General features: G+C 49.0%; 1 protein-coding gene across 2 annotated transcripts in view; it reads right to left on the bottom strand.

Annotated features, from left to right (window-relative positions):
- Positions 1 to 13915, bottom strand: part of LOC149334672 (calsenilin-like) — a 461575-nt gene that overhangs the window by 144905 nt on the left and 302755 nt on the right. The window lies entirely within an intron of this gene.

Below are 13915 nucleotides of genomic sequence, written 5' to 3'. Positions count from 1 at the left end.
GTTCCGCCGGCAGTGGCACTGGTGTCCGTTCTGGCCCGATTGCGGCTGCTTTTTCCAGCCTCTCGCCCGCCGCATCGCACGCTGTATTCACCTGTAGCCGCTGTGGGCGCCGAAGAACCGCTGGTCACGCTCCGCGTGCGATAAAGCTCTGCGCCAACGCTCAGACTACGGATCCGACGGCGCGGTTATAAAACATGGCACGTAGTACGCTCGTCCACACAGTCCAGAACGGCAGACTGTGGAGCACACTGGAAAAATATGCGAGAGGCCTATTTCGCTCAAGTTTATTCCTCAAGTTTATTACCGGCATGATGTGGACATATACATATCGGACAGCTTAGTTCGCTTTTTGCAGAAAAACATCACAAAGTAACAGGCTCAAACATTTAACCATTGATGCCACGCTATGACACTTAACCTCTGACACTTAGGCAAAACAGAACAAGGCCTATTGTTTTCAACCTTAAATCGTATATATAGAAATAGAACCTGCCCGCACCCTCCGCAATAACGAGACACAGCGCATGTCTCAATGTGGTCTCTCTGTGGTCTTCAATAAAAATTATTAGCAGATGTCACTGCAGCGCCAATTTCCGATTGTTTGAAGGTTAGTGAGTCGTAACAATGACACTTGCATCGGGGTGGTCCATAATGTCACGCTGTAGTGACGGCAGTCCAGCGGTCAGGAAGACACCAGCAAGTCTTGCAAACGAAGAAGGATGGATAGCTGGGCGAGTTTGTTGGCCGAATGCGCGTGCTCTGTAGTCTATGAACTTCCACCCTCGTGCAAAAAAGTCTACATTGGTCAAACAAGCCGCTGTGTTAACGTTCGCCTGAGGGAACACTTTAACTCACTTTCAGAAACAAGATATTCACATCTTAAAGATCACTGCCGCGATTGTGGGAAAGGAAACGATAAAAAAAACAGAAACAGTGCCGCCCTTTGGTCACAAAAACTAAAATTTTGTTTCGACACCGGGACAAAATGACCAGGGAGATTATGGAAGCTTATTTCATAAGGAAGAAGGAATCACAGTGTGTCAGCCAGCCTTCTTTGGCATTAGTTGATAAAGAGTAGCGGATCGGGCTGTCTGTTCTCTCTGCGTCCATGTTGTTTTAGCGCTTCGAAAAATGTCAAAATTGATAAAGAGGTATCATTTTTAGATAATTCGTGACTTGTTTCATTTGGGTTCTCAGGGGTGCCTTTGTTCGGAGTTCGCCACCTGGCATGTGGTGCGATTGCTGATCTTGATTTTGCTAGACCAATGGTCCTTGTTCTGTTTGTTCACGTGATTATGATGTATATATGTTCTCTTCTTTTCAATAAAAAATTCAGTTTCGAGTCGGCGCTCGTCTGTGTGTCCTCTTCCTTCGTCCTTCGTCTTGTTCGCGCTGTACCCTCCCACGATGTGTTGCAAACGAAGGTCTTTATTTGGGCTGACTTGCGCCCGCAATAAGACTAAACAGCACGGCAGCGGCGTAAGCAACAAACGCGCTCGTCAGTCGTTGAACTACGGATGCCCGCCGCTCGCGGCATCGCTCAGTTTAAAGCCAGCCCTGCAGTGGGCGTAGTCAGGCTGCTGATGATGATGACAATCAAGTATCGTAATCACGCTGTGATTTCTTGTTTGCCATTTACTTTAGATTCAGCAGCCGACAGACGCGATCAGTATATGACATCGAAGGATTTCGCTCGGAGGAGTGGTCGTAAGTCATATGCAAGAATTAGCCGGATAGCTAGGCGGGCGAGTTGGTGATACATTATCGTTCGTTCGCGCTGTTTTTTGCATAAGGATTAGCCGCATGACCGTACTTTCTAAAACGATAGTTGAGTTTTCTTGACCACAAATCAGAAAAGGAGCCAACGCATTATGTTCACGGATACAATTCTCGATTTACACTCTTTTGCCTCAGGAGCCAAGATGTTGAAAATCTGCAGCACAATGAATGGCCAGCGAAAGGAAAAAGAGAACAGCCAGAAACTCCGCCGGAGAGAGAAAGCGATCGATTTAGGAAGTCCAAAAGTCAAACACAAACGCAGGCAACTAAAAACAGTGTGAAACGGCGGCAGAGGCCCGGAGCAGTTGACAAAAACCTTCCTTCTACTCTGGCCATGCGCTTTCGCGGAAATCGCTCGCGGACGGGATGGCGAGAAAAAAGGGAAGGTATGGATGTGCAGCGCCAGCCGTCGGCTATTGTGTTTCACGGTTCCCCTTTCACTCCTTGACGGCCTTCGGGTCGCATGGCCCAGGCGAATTATAAACTGAGCGACGCACTCTATGCTTTTCTGACCTTTCGCAAATATACATGGTTTGTTTTCCAACGAACTAGTGGCGGCAGCGGACGTCTTTCTCCATTCAGCAGCGGCGCCGAGCGATGCGTCCAGCAGCAGGCCTGGCTCCGATAACGCGCATGGCAGAACGAAAACCACACCGAGCCCCGCATTGTGAACGTACACCACAGCAACAAAAACAACGCAAAAAAAAATTGCAGCGCTGCAGTCAAGTCGAAACGAGAACGGGCTCTTTGTTCCCTGGCTCTCCGGGGGACTCTGTCGAGAGCGCGTTCTTTTTGGAACGTGGGCAAAATGTGTGTTGGTTTTTAACGCGTCATTTGATCCTGAAATGTCCGCCCGTTCTCCTTTCAATCCGGCGGCCTTCTGGCGGTGCGGGTCTTGCGATAAGGGAAATGTGGCAGCCCCTAATGGCCGTTGCGCCCCCTGCATTTATGTTTTCTTATTTATTTATTTTTTAGTTTAGGGTTAAGTCTAGAGTTTACACGAAAAAGGACATTTGGCGCTTTTCGCTCCTTTAACATGTGTTGTTTAACAACACAATTGTACAAAAATAAAGAAAAAAGCCGAGCATAGTAGCAACCGCCACCACCCCTTTTCAAAGGCGATGCCCCATCCATCCATCCATCCATCCATCCATCCATCCATCCATCCATCCATCCATCCATCCATCCATCCATCCATCCATCCATCCATCCATCCATCCATCCATCCATCCATCCATCCATCCATCCATCCATCCATCCATCCATCCATCCATCCATCCATCCATCCATCCATCCATCCATCCATCCATCCATCCATCCATCCATCCATCCATCCATCCATCCATCCATCCATCCATCCATCCATCCATCCATCCATCCATCCATCCACCCATCCACCCATCCACCCATCCACCCATCCATCCATCCATCCACCCATCCATCCATCCATCCATCCATCCATCCATCCATCCATCCATCCATCCATCCACCCATCCACCCATCCACCCATCCACCCATCCACCCAACCTACCGATTCACCCACCTGTTAGTAACAGGTTGAATGATTTCAGAACGCCACTGTCCTTGGCAGTATTAGAGTATGCAGTACTGCATAATGATGAGTGCGAAGGGGTAGCATAGTCTACCAGAGGAGCAGAAAAAAGTTGGAAAAGATGAAGACCAAGCTTTCAACCCTGAATAACCATGAGTAACTCAATAACGCAAGCACAATGACCAAGGCTGCAGGGGACGGCGGCGGGGGACCCTCAGCCTTCTAGACAATGTTTCGACAGAAGGCGAGTCAATTTGTCTTAACGATGCTAGTGGACTGAGGGCCCGCCTAGGCCCTTGTTCTTTGTCTTTTGTGCTGTCATAATACCCATTTTCTTTTTGTTTTCACCTTCGTGGGGTAATGGAATACATAAGGCGCGGCGTAAGGATCTTTCAGGAGAAGTGGACTTTAGCGTACGTATGCTGGCTGTGATATCGCTTAGAATGATACGGTATCATATGGCATGGTTGGTATGGCATGGTGCGGTATTGTTTGGTTTGGTATAGTATGGTAGAGTACAGTATTGTACGGCAGAGCAGGATATGGTACAGCTTGGTATGGTTTAGTATTGTATGGTATGGTATCGCATGGTACAGTAAGGCTCGGAATGATGTGGGGTTTTAACGTCCTAAAGCGACATGGGCTATGAGGCAGTCCGTAGTGGAGGGCTCCGAAATAATTTCAATCACTTTTTATTCCTTAACATAAAATGACATCGCAGAGTACACTGGCGGCTTGTTTTCGCTTCTCCCGAAATGTGGCCGCCGCGCTTAGGACGCAACTGACGTCATTGGGCTCAGCAGTCGGGCGCCCTAACCACTCATCAACATCTGCGCGGTACTATATGCTAAACTTCACCATGAAGTTTACCTAGGTGACTACGCGAAGACTGATATAACAGGTGTCAGCGTTGTAGAGTTTAATTATGTGATTTGAGCGTCGCTGAGATTGTTCTGTCTGCCGTGAATAAATGGCAGTAAAAAAGAAACGTCTATTTGTTCCTTGAGCTCCAGATGCATGCCGACAAAATATTAGCCGCCGCCGCGGTGGCTCAGTGGTTATGGTGCTCGGCCGCGGCGGTTGAATTTCTTTGGAGGCGAAATTCTAGAGGCCCGTATACTGTGCGATGTCAGTGCACGTTAAAGAACCCCAGGTGGTCGAAATTTCCGGAGCCCTTCACTACGCCGTCTCCCATAGCCTGAGTCGCTTTGGGACGTTAAACCCCATAAAAACCAAACCAAACAAAATATTTGCCACAAACTGTTCTCGTTAATGCTATTTTTTAGCGGAACATGGACCGTAAGCGACCGTATCCGGAAAAAGCAATGCCGAACGGAGGCGGCTCTAGGTTTCGGCTTGGCCAACGAGCACAAGCACGAAATATCTGAAACGGGCGGCGGCACTAAGAAAGGGAATAGGCGCCGCAGCTCGCGTCAAGCTGCGTCTCCCTCCCACAGACTTCTCGAGCGGGCTTGAACCATCTCGAGCCGTCTATCCGCGAGCGCCCGTTCGCCAAGGTCGCGGGGAGAGGACCGTGGGCTGGGACGCTCTTGCGGGAGCACATGCCTTCCAGCGTGTTGCGCAATAATTTTTTCCTTCTGTAGGAGAGAAAGCTTGGCGAGTTGGTTTTCAATTGTACCAGCCATACTGGCACAGCGCGAAAGACAGACACAAGGGAAGGCGGGACAAGACGGCGTTTTCCCTTATATCTCTCCCGCGCTCGCGCCGCAAACGCGCAGCGTTCTCGGGTGAACGGACGGCGGCACACACTACTCTGTCAAGGGAGAAAACCAGCCAAGAAAGACGAAACCACAAGAAGAGAACGACCAGCCGTTGTCCTGTGTCGTTTTCTTATTGTGTTTCTGTCTTTTTTTGGCTGGTTTTCTCCCTTGACATTCCATACCAACAAGTCCACCATTCTGCCCTGCTACACTACTCTGGCGCCATGTCTTAGCAAATCACCTTCACATGTCGCCCTCTTTAATCCATTTAATCCAGCGCTGCTGTGCGTTCGCTCGATTTCATACTCCGCTGCGCTGCTCATTCGCTCGATTATGGCCAGGGACGACGGCTTTGCCGCGCAACGCAGGAACAGGCGCGCAAGAGCTACGCTCTAACATTGGGAATAAAGGTCTATGTTTTAGGGGGTTTAACGCCCCAAAACAACTCAGGCTATGAGGGACGCCGCAGTGAAGGGCTCCGGAAATCTCGACCACCTGGGGATTTTTAACGCTCACTCACATCGGACAGTACACAGGCCTATAGAATTTCGCCTCCATCGAAATTCAACCGCAGCGGCCGGATCGAACCCGCATCCTTCGGGTCAGCAGCCGAGCGCCATAAACACTGAGCCACCGCGACGGGCCGGGAGTAGATGTGTTCTCAGCACCCATCGGCGTGTGTGCAATGCCTCAATAAGCATCTAAAGCTTTTGGCTTCAACAAATAGCGCATGCCGTTCCAGTTTCATGCGGCAGACACTGCATATTGCGGACCGGTCACTGCCTTAATGAAATGTTGAAAGCACATGAGTAAAAGATTCTGACAACAGCTCTCAGCAAATCGGCAAACTGCAATGCAGTTTACCGCTATCTGTTGCCTTATCCAGTGGGCACCAGCATCGACGCTGAGTGAGACAAGAAATTCTCAGGCCATTAGTCGCTGCCTTCGTTTTCCTTAGAAAGGAAGCATTGGCGTCAAATTATTTTTAGGCAGGCAGAGAAGAACAGTAGGTCTAAATTTTAACATGCAGAAAACCAAAATAATGTTCAACACTCTCGCAAGTGAACACCAGTTCGCAATTCATACCGAGGTGCTGGAAGTGTTAAGGGAATAAGTGTAATTAGGGTTGGTAGTTACAGCTGATCCAGATCACCAGAAGCAAATAAGCAGAATAAGAATAGGGTGGAGCGTTTATAGTAGATTCTTTCAGATCATGAACACCAATTTACCAATATCCTTGAATAGAATAATATACAACACTTGTATCGTACCCGTACTCACCTATGGAGCAGAAATATAGAAGCTAACGAAAAGGGTTCAAGTACGTTAAGGACAACGCAGCGAACTACGGAACGTAAAATGACAGGTGTAACGTTAAGAGACCGGAAGGGGCTGAGTGGGTGAGGGAACAAACGTTGCTTAATGAAATCCTAGTAGAAATAAAGAGAAAGAAATCGGCTTTAGCAAGGCATCTAATGCGAATTCTAGATAAATGCAGGTCATTAATGTCATTAATGGTAACGGTGTTGGTTGCAAAAGTAGGCAAGCGCAGCAGAGGGTGGCAGAAAGTTAGGTGGGCGGATGAGATTAAGAAGTTTGCGGGAATACGGTGGCCGCAGCTTGCAAAGGACGAGGTTAATTGGAGAGACATGACAAGGCCTCTGCCCTGCAGTGGGCGTAGTCAGGCGGCTGATGATGATAATTGATTGGTCTCGTTGGGCTTCTGTGACGCGTCGACTGGCAAGGATCCGAAGCAGAAGAATATGAGCCGGTACAGCTGCGTAAGAGAATGCCACTCCACCATCGTGGAGAAGATCCAGGCCACAAATAAAGTACGCCGTACAGACCATGGGAAAACATCAATGGATGTTTACGCGTTTACCTTGTGCGGATACGGCCTTCAACAACGGCTGGGTTGGCGCGAAATGCTGGCGCCAGTCGGAGCGTCTAGTGACTCGATGCTGGGGTGCGGACATGTTTTCTGTTTGTGCCGCTACACCCGGATTAGAGCGTACGCGTAAAGCGGTGGATATGTTCTGTTGAAAGTGCTGGAATATTCCGGTGCAGTAACCAGTGATGGGGTGCGGGTGTGGTAGCGGCAGTGGCGGTGCGGTGTTTGGGGATGCACGGTCAAGACACCCACGACGACGTCGTGATTTCAACGAACGCGCCTGTCAACAGATCTGTATTGTGACTATGCGTCGCGTTCCTGGTAGGCAGCTTCTTACTCATTCCTTGCCTTGTGTTCACGCACAGCTGTAAAGGGAGATTAATATTATATCAGCGGTTCAGCGCGTCACATGGCCAAAGCCTGTCTCCTTTTCTTCTGTCGACGAAAACCATTGTTTTCTAAGACCAGGAAGGGGATGTTAACTTGGCATTAAGCAATAATGTATAAGTTGATTTCCTATGATATGTGGCGTTGAGCAACCTGCATCACGTTTTTATGGTGAATTTTAGTTACGCGTGCTTTCGCAGACACGCACGGTAAGGGCAATAAAGACATGTAGCGAGTGGTCAGAGACTACTTATATTCGATGCCTATTCACAAATGAGCAACACATAAACAGGCTATGCGATGGAAAACACAATACAGCACACACCTAGGTGCTTCGCACTGCATTGTCACCGCACTTAAGGCGCTGGACTTCAAAGAGCTTTTAATGTGAATGCTTCCACGCATATATGCACTCTCTTCACGCTGTTGTAATCGTCATCGCATGAGCAAATAGGTCAGCTTATTGGTGGTCATGGTGGTGGTGGTGTGAAACTTTTAATAACAGCTTTTATGTTAGGCGTTCAATAGGTCCTGGGCCAAGGTGACGAGGACGCGTTGCAGTTTCAGATCCAGAGAGGCGAGCGGCATGGGCCCCAGGGGGGGGGGGGGGGGGGAGGATAGGCGGAGGATTGGAAGGCTACGTGGTACTGTGTAAGGCAGTGTTCTATGTCTGCATATGTTTGTGTGGATGTGTACCGGTAGAGGTAAAATTTCGCTGGTGTACTGTCAGCGTCAATTGCAACGCGAACAAGCCAATTGAAACGCGAACGGCACAAATCGCAGATATTATACTAGGGAGGACAAATACATGAGCAATTGATTTTCCCATCGAAGCCGAAAAGACCGCTCTTCTGAAATGTTAATAGCCCACACCTGTATTTCACCTCCAGCCTCTAATATGCTTGATTTTTTGTGCTTGCGTTTCAGGTCTTTTGTTCGCATTTCATTTGACGCTGATAGTACGTAGGAGATTAAACTTTATTTGGCGAAGAATGCGAGCAGGAGATGTTTATAGAAGCGGAACTGACACAGGTTTCCTCAGATTTCACAGGTTTCCACAGGTTTCACGATTTCTTGTGTCATACATTCTTTGCCCTTCCTACTAAGATCCTTCAAGATCAGTGGAACAGTTCCTGCAAGTCAGACATTTATTGGCTAGGCAGAAGACTAGGCGGCAAGGAATAGGCGGAAAACTTTCGAAATCTCTAATTTCAAACGCATTTTTTACGTCCTTTGCATGGTCTCTTAAAGTGTCGTTCACGCCCCCCGTGTATCTGACGTCTATTGAAGCGAACCCTCCTGCACGAGAGAGGAGCTTTCCACCTCCACCCTCCAGAAACACCCCCACCAGCCACGGCCGCTCACTATATAGGGTCTGCGCATCTACTCACCGCCCCCCTCCCTCGCCCAGTGACGGCCTCAAGAAGTGGCGTACATCACCCAACTACCAAAATGTAGGCTTCAAAGGCACCGTCCAACACAACCCTCCATAAGGCCTTTCGCACTAGAACCCAAGCAGCAGCAGAATGAAAAAGTGGCGGAGGAATGAAATTCTAAGACGAGATGCGAAAGCTAGCTGCCTTGCAGAAACACCAACCTCCAGCTACCTGCCTACTTCCCTCGCCACCCTCAACCCACCTTTGCACACCGCCGCACTCCAGAAATACTCTGTCGCATGTCTGAAGCCCCGCCTTAGAGTAAAACAAGCGTCAAAATTGATCGTTGTGGGTAAATCAACGTGCTCTCGCAGGGCTGTTGGATCAGATGTATTATCGCGCCGAAAATGTTGCCTTTCAGCTCTTCGGCTGTCCAACGGCTGAGGACTTAAACGACCGAGTTTTCAGTCAAGTACTCGATCATAAAATGCACAGCTACCAAAATTCCCCCAGGCAGTAATAACGACAACACCGTTTCTGCGTGATTGTGGCCTCAGTGGATTCAGTTTTTCTTTAACAAACTGAGATCTGTTTGTGGAACTCAAGCCTTTATTTGAAAGCGGAGGACGATTGAAGAACGACATTTTCTGGTTTATAGTCAAGATGAAGATCTCTCGAAAAACAAAATAAAAACATGAAACGGCATATAATGACACCATGGTATGCTGCGTATCGGTAAAACGTGTAAGGCTTACCGCAGTCAGTTTATAAATTAGGATTCTTTCAACTCGTACAGTACTGCACGTGACAAGATCACCAACCAGAGGGGAAGAATCATTACAGAATTCATACGATTAGCCTCTACTCGGGGAGTCTTCAGGGAAGGATTCCTGCCAGGGGAGAGGTGGATAATCCGTAGTAGCCGCTGGGTCGCGTGTATGCACAAAACCAAGAAGCCGGTATATCGCAAGATGTCAGCAAGGCTCATTGCTACCGAGGTCTGCAAATGAACTTACCATGCAAGACAATGTGATAAATGTACTATATTTAACAGATCTAAGCGACGGGCGCGGGGGAGGAAGGGGGGATGAGGTGTAAAAGTATATTCGAAGTGCTACTGGTGCTTTTTTCCCCAGCTACTCTTTTTTGGACGGCAGCAATATTCTCGACGACGAGAAACATCCTTTTTAGCGGGCAGCTTTTTTACAGCGTCGCAAATCGCAGTGGACGAAGACAACATGCCTTTCGCGGAATCATCGATACAAACTTGCTCAGCTGACTAGCTGGCTATGACTAGCTGACTATGCGGCAACATTATGCCCTGTGGACAGAGGTTCACTGCTGGAATGTGAATCATGTTTGAACAAACACATTCTTCGGAAGAGCGCTCTTTCTCTCTCTCCCTCTGCGCATTTGGTGCCATTGACGCAAAGTGCAATGGATACGTAGATAATGTACTTCTGAGCACACTTCAGCGATGAAACTCTTCCCACTCCCTACGCAAAAAAAAAAATCGCAAAGGACTCTATAGAAACGTTATAACAAGTGTTAGTGGTGTTGCGTGTGTGCCTCATTCTCTCTTCCTGCGTCAGTTTCGCTGTTTGCACCATCTGAGCATTATGATCCAACTTGCCCACGAATTTGTTCAAAGTCTCTAGTGCGCTCTTGCATGAACCCACGAAGCCATCGCATCTTGACGAAAATTTAAGCACACAAGAAGACGGGGACAAGCGGGAGACACAGGACAAAGCACACTGCATCTCGTTGGTCCCTGTCTTCTTGTGCGCGTATATTTCCGTCAAAATCATGAGCAACCAATCAGACCAAGGCCTTGTTGAACATGATATCCTCTGCACAGAATCAGCCAAAGAATGTTAAAAAGCCTAAGCGTGTTCCGTAGAATTTTGGCCACACCCGCACACAATTTTACGCGTCTTTGTGTTTGCAAACTAAGACCGATACTTTTTTTTTTTCAATTGAAGTTTCCCCAAATGTTCGTCAGCCTAGTATTTCCTACCACTCAATGTGTCGGTTGCAATTAATGATAGGAGTCACGCAGCATTAGCGTTCTGGGCCGCCTTCGGCGTAATCAGTATTGCACTCGGTAAGTTGTTACTTCAGCGTCCTGTGTGTGCCGTCTCTCCTTCGTCTCTCGTCTGTCAGCGTTGCATGTTCAGGCAGTATTGCAGGGCATTTTCCTTCAAGCGAACAGCCTTCCGCTTCATGAGGAACTACTATAACTGTGTAGTGCTTCAATTCGAGTTTGATAGGTACTGATAGCGACAGTAATGGGGTGGCTACACTCTGTGTAATCTGTAAGGAAGCTAATACAGTTATGACTGTGCCAATAACCGCGTTAAGACTCATAGATCGTCACAAACGCCCGCCCGCGTGCATCCTCCAGCCGCATGCAATTCGATTGATAGCATATCCGGGAGCCTGATACTTGACGGCCTAATTGGAGGGAAACCTTACCGGGTGCGCAAAAATAAACACAAAGTAGTTACGACTTCTCGGAAGATAGGCCCGCGTGGTTTCGAGAAAGGGAATAAAGTCTCCCTTTTCCTCCGAGAAAGCCATTCGAGACACGCTGCGCGACACGCGAGATCAATCCGAGAGCATAGGAGCGAGATGGCAGCATGCCGGAAGAAACGAACGCGATCACCTCTCGCTGAACAATGGGCTGCACACACGCTAGGAACAAACAGCGGCGGCGAAGACGACCGGGAAAACGATCGGGCCTTTCTTTCTTCCGAGATGAACCCCGCGCACCGAGTGAAGGCCTCCATATCTCGATTCTGGCATAAAAGACGCCTTTTGGGATCCCACGAGCCGCACATCTGGCGGTAGATCGGCCCTGACCCCTCGGCAGTGCCAGTATGAGCGCCGCGATGATTCCTTCGAGGCGCAACAACTAAAAAAAAAACGGAACAGTGGATAGAAGTGAAGAAAAAAAATTTACACTGGACTCTCAAGCACGAAAAATATGTGAAACAGATTCCTAAGCTGCAAATCCTCTGCTGTGCAACGCACTGAACCTCTGCTGTTTACTGGGTGATGCGTAGATTTTACTTTAGTGAAGAGTTTTCAGTGCCACTGGGCTTAACGTGAAGCGCTGACGGCATGCTGCCATTGAAGCAGTGCGTGCGGATCCACTACACCTGCTTTCCCATCCAAAGTTCGTTGCGTTTTGAAGCGACAAGCTTCACTAGGCTAGACAACACCGCGCTTAGCGTCAGCCACACTGCAGATTTGACACTTCGGCGCACGCGCGAAACGCAGTGACATCACGCACGGCGCAGACACTCGCCATGGAAGGAGAAGAAGAAGCAACAGTCGGACGGCTCAGAAACAGGCAGAAGTGCCACTGCGACCAAGGTCTTCACGGCAGACTGTGAACAATCCGTTCGGCTACGTGTGTGACGTTTGTGGAAGACTATGGCATTTGCGGGATCTTAAGCCGGTATGTGATGCCATGCGGCAGACGTTGAACTTAGCATCTGTTCAGTTGATTGAAACCGTGGATAATCAGATCTTTAGTCTCCTGAGATAGCTTGCGGGTATCCTGTCGAGCCACCCTACCACCGACTTCTGCGGTGCACTTTGTAACTATCAGGGGTACCACTATACCGTCACTTTAATTGGTTGCATGGTTACTAGCCAAAGCAGAATGGCCCCGTTTGAAATTCGCGCACTGCAACGTCACGACCATTTAGACCAATTGAAAAGCGTGACATTTCTGTCGACAACTCCTGCTTACAACAAAGAGGCATTAAAGGCTTCCGCCTTAAAATTTGGAGAACGGAACGCGACAGCATCTTGCAGCGCGGCCAGGAAGTCTACGGAGCACCATCGCCAGTTCGGGGTGATGCCTTGCGCGATGGACAAAGGGAAAAAGCCGATGCCACGATTGCCAGCATAGCTTCCAAGCCGAATGAACGGGCAGCAAACCGCAAGTTGAAACTTGGTTCAGCGCGAAAGACGTACACAAAGAAAGGAACAGTACGTCTTTTGCGCTGAACCAAGTTTCAACTATGTCCCACCAACTAGCCCAGCACGAAGTTTTGTTAAAACAAGATGCAAGCTTCGTTGTGAACGCGCCTTGGATGTGCGCTGCGTTGTTCGCCGCTCACCGCATGATTCCTGCATCCCCGCATGGCGCCACGGCGTCCGAACGAGACGAGTCGGAGGCGTTGCCGTCGCGTGCAATCTGGTGGGGAAGTGGCGTACATTGCAAGGAGGAGGAGGAGTAGGAGGAGGAGGGAGTGGTTATAGTGGGCGCCGCCTGATGGCGCTATGTGCGTGCCAAGCGAAGAGGAAAAGTAGCGGAAACGTACTTTCCTACTTGCTTAACTGCGACTTACGTAATTTCCATACTTATAATTACTAATATACACCGCAGTACATGTGTCTATGCTCCCTTCTAAGACAGCACTGTATTCACTAGACGCGACTTTGCTCATTCCAAACAATCGAGCCGGCGTGGCGGAAGTAGAATTCTACTTTCGGTCACCTAACAAGACGGTTGCAGAATCGCGAGCTCCGGTGGAGCGGCTATAGCGGCCCTTGCTGGCCGCGGAAACAGGTTTATTGACGACGCTGATAAGGAGTAGAATATTGTTTTGCCTACTTTGGCAACAGGACGTTGCCACCCAAACTTCGAGCACTTTTACGCGCGAAGCTCCCACACACCCTTAGAGCGTGGGGGGGTAGCGGTCTCGGACTCAAAGGAGATGCCCTCGACTCAGTGTGGCAAACTCAGCGGAGACCAGCAACCAAGTGACAAGAGGTTTTTGGGCGTTTGGTGCCCAGCTTTCGCCGGTCGCAAGCCATAGAATGGGTCGGAGCCAAAGGTTCACAAACAAAACAAAGTTTGTACAGCCGAAAGACGATACAGAGGATTACACAATCACTAGAACAAACACATACAAAGTAATTAACGAAACAATGCAACGCGTGCAATGTTAAACTCGAGAGAGAATACAATACTCAAAGGAAATATTGCACCTAAATTGCACTAACACAAGAGAGAGACAAACAAACAAAACACAATTTGTTCACCGGGCACTGCGGCAGTCCGACGACCAGGGTTCCACGACGATGCCGTCCCGCAGACTGGCGAACGTTGCCTCGTTGGTCCGATGCTGGCCGAGTGGTGTTTTCCCGGGAGTCGAACGGGCGCGCTTCGACGCAGCTTAAACGGCGGTCC

The sequence above is a fragment of the Amblyomma mixtum genome, chromosome 8 (assembly GCF_055824585.1).
Source record: "Amblyomma mixtum isolate Tamu chromosome 8, ASM5582458v1, whole genome shotgun sequence".
Lineage (NCBI taxonomy): Eukaryota > Metazoa > Arthropoda > Arachnida > Ixodida > Ixodidae > Amblyomma > Amblyomma mixtum.
The sequence above is the reverse complement of the archived record's forward strand: the minus strand, read 5'-3'. Positions and strand labels throughout refer to the sequence as shown.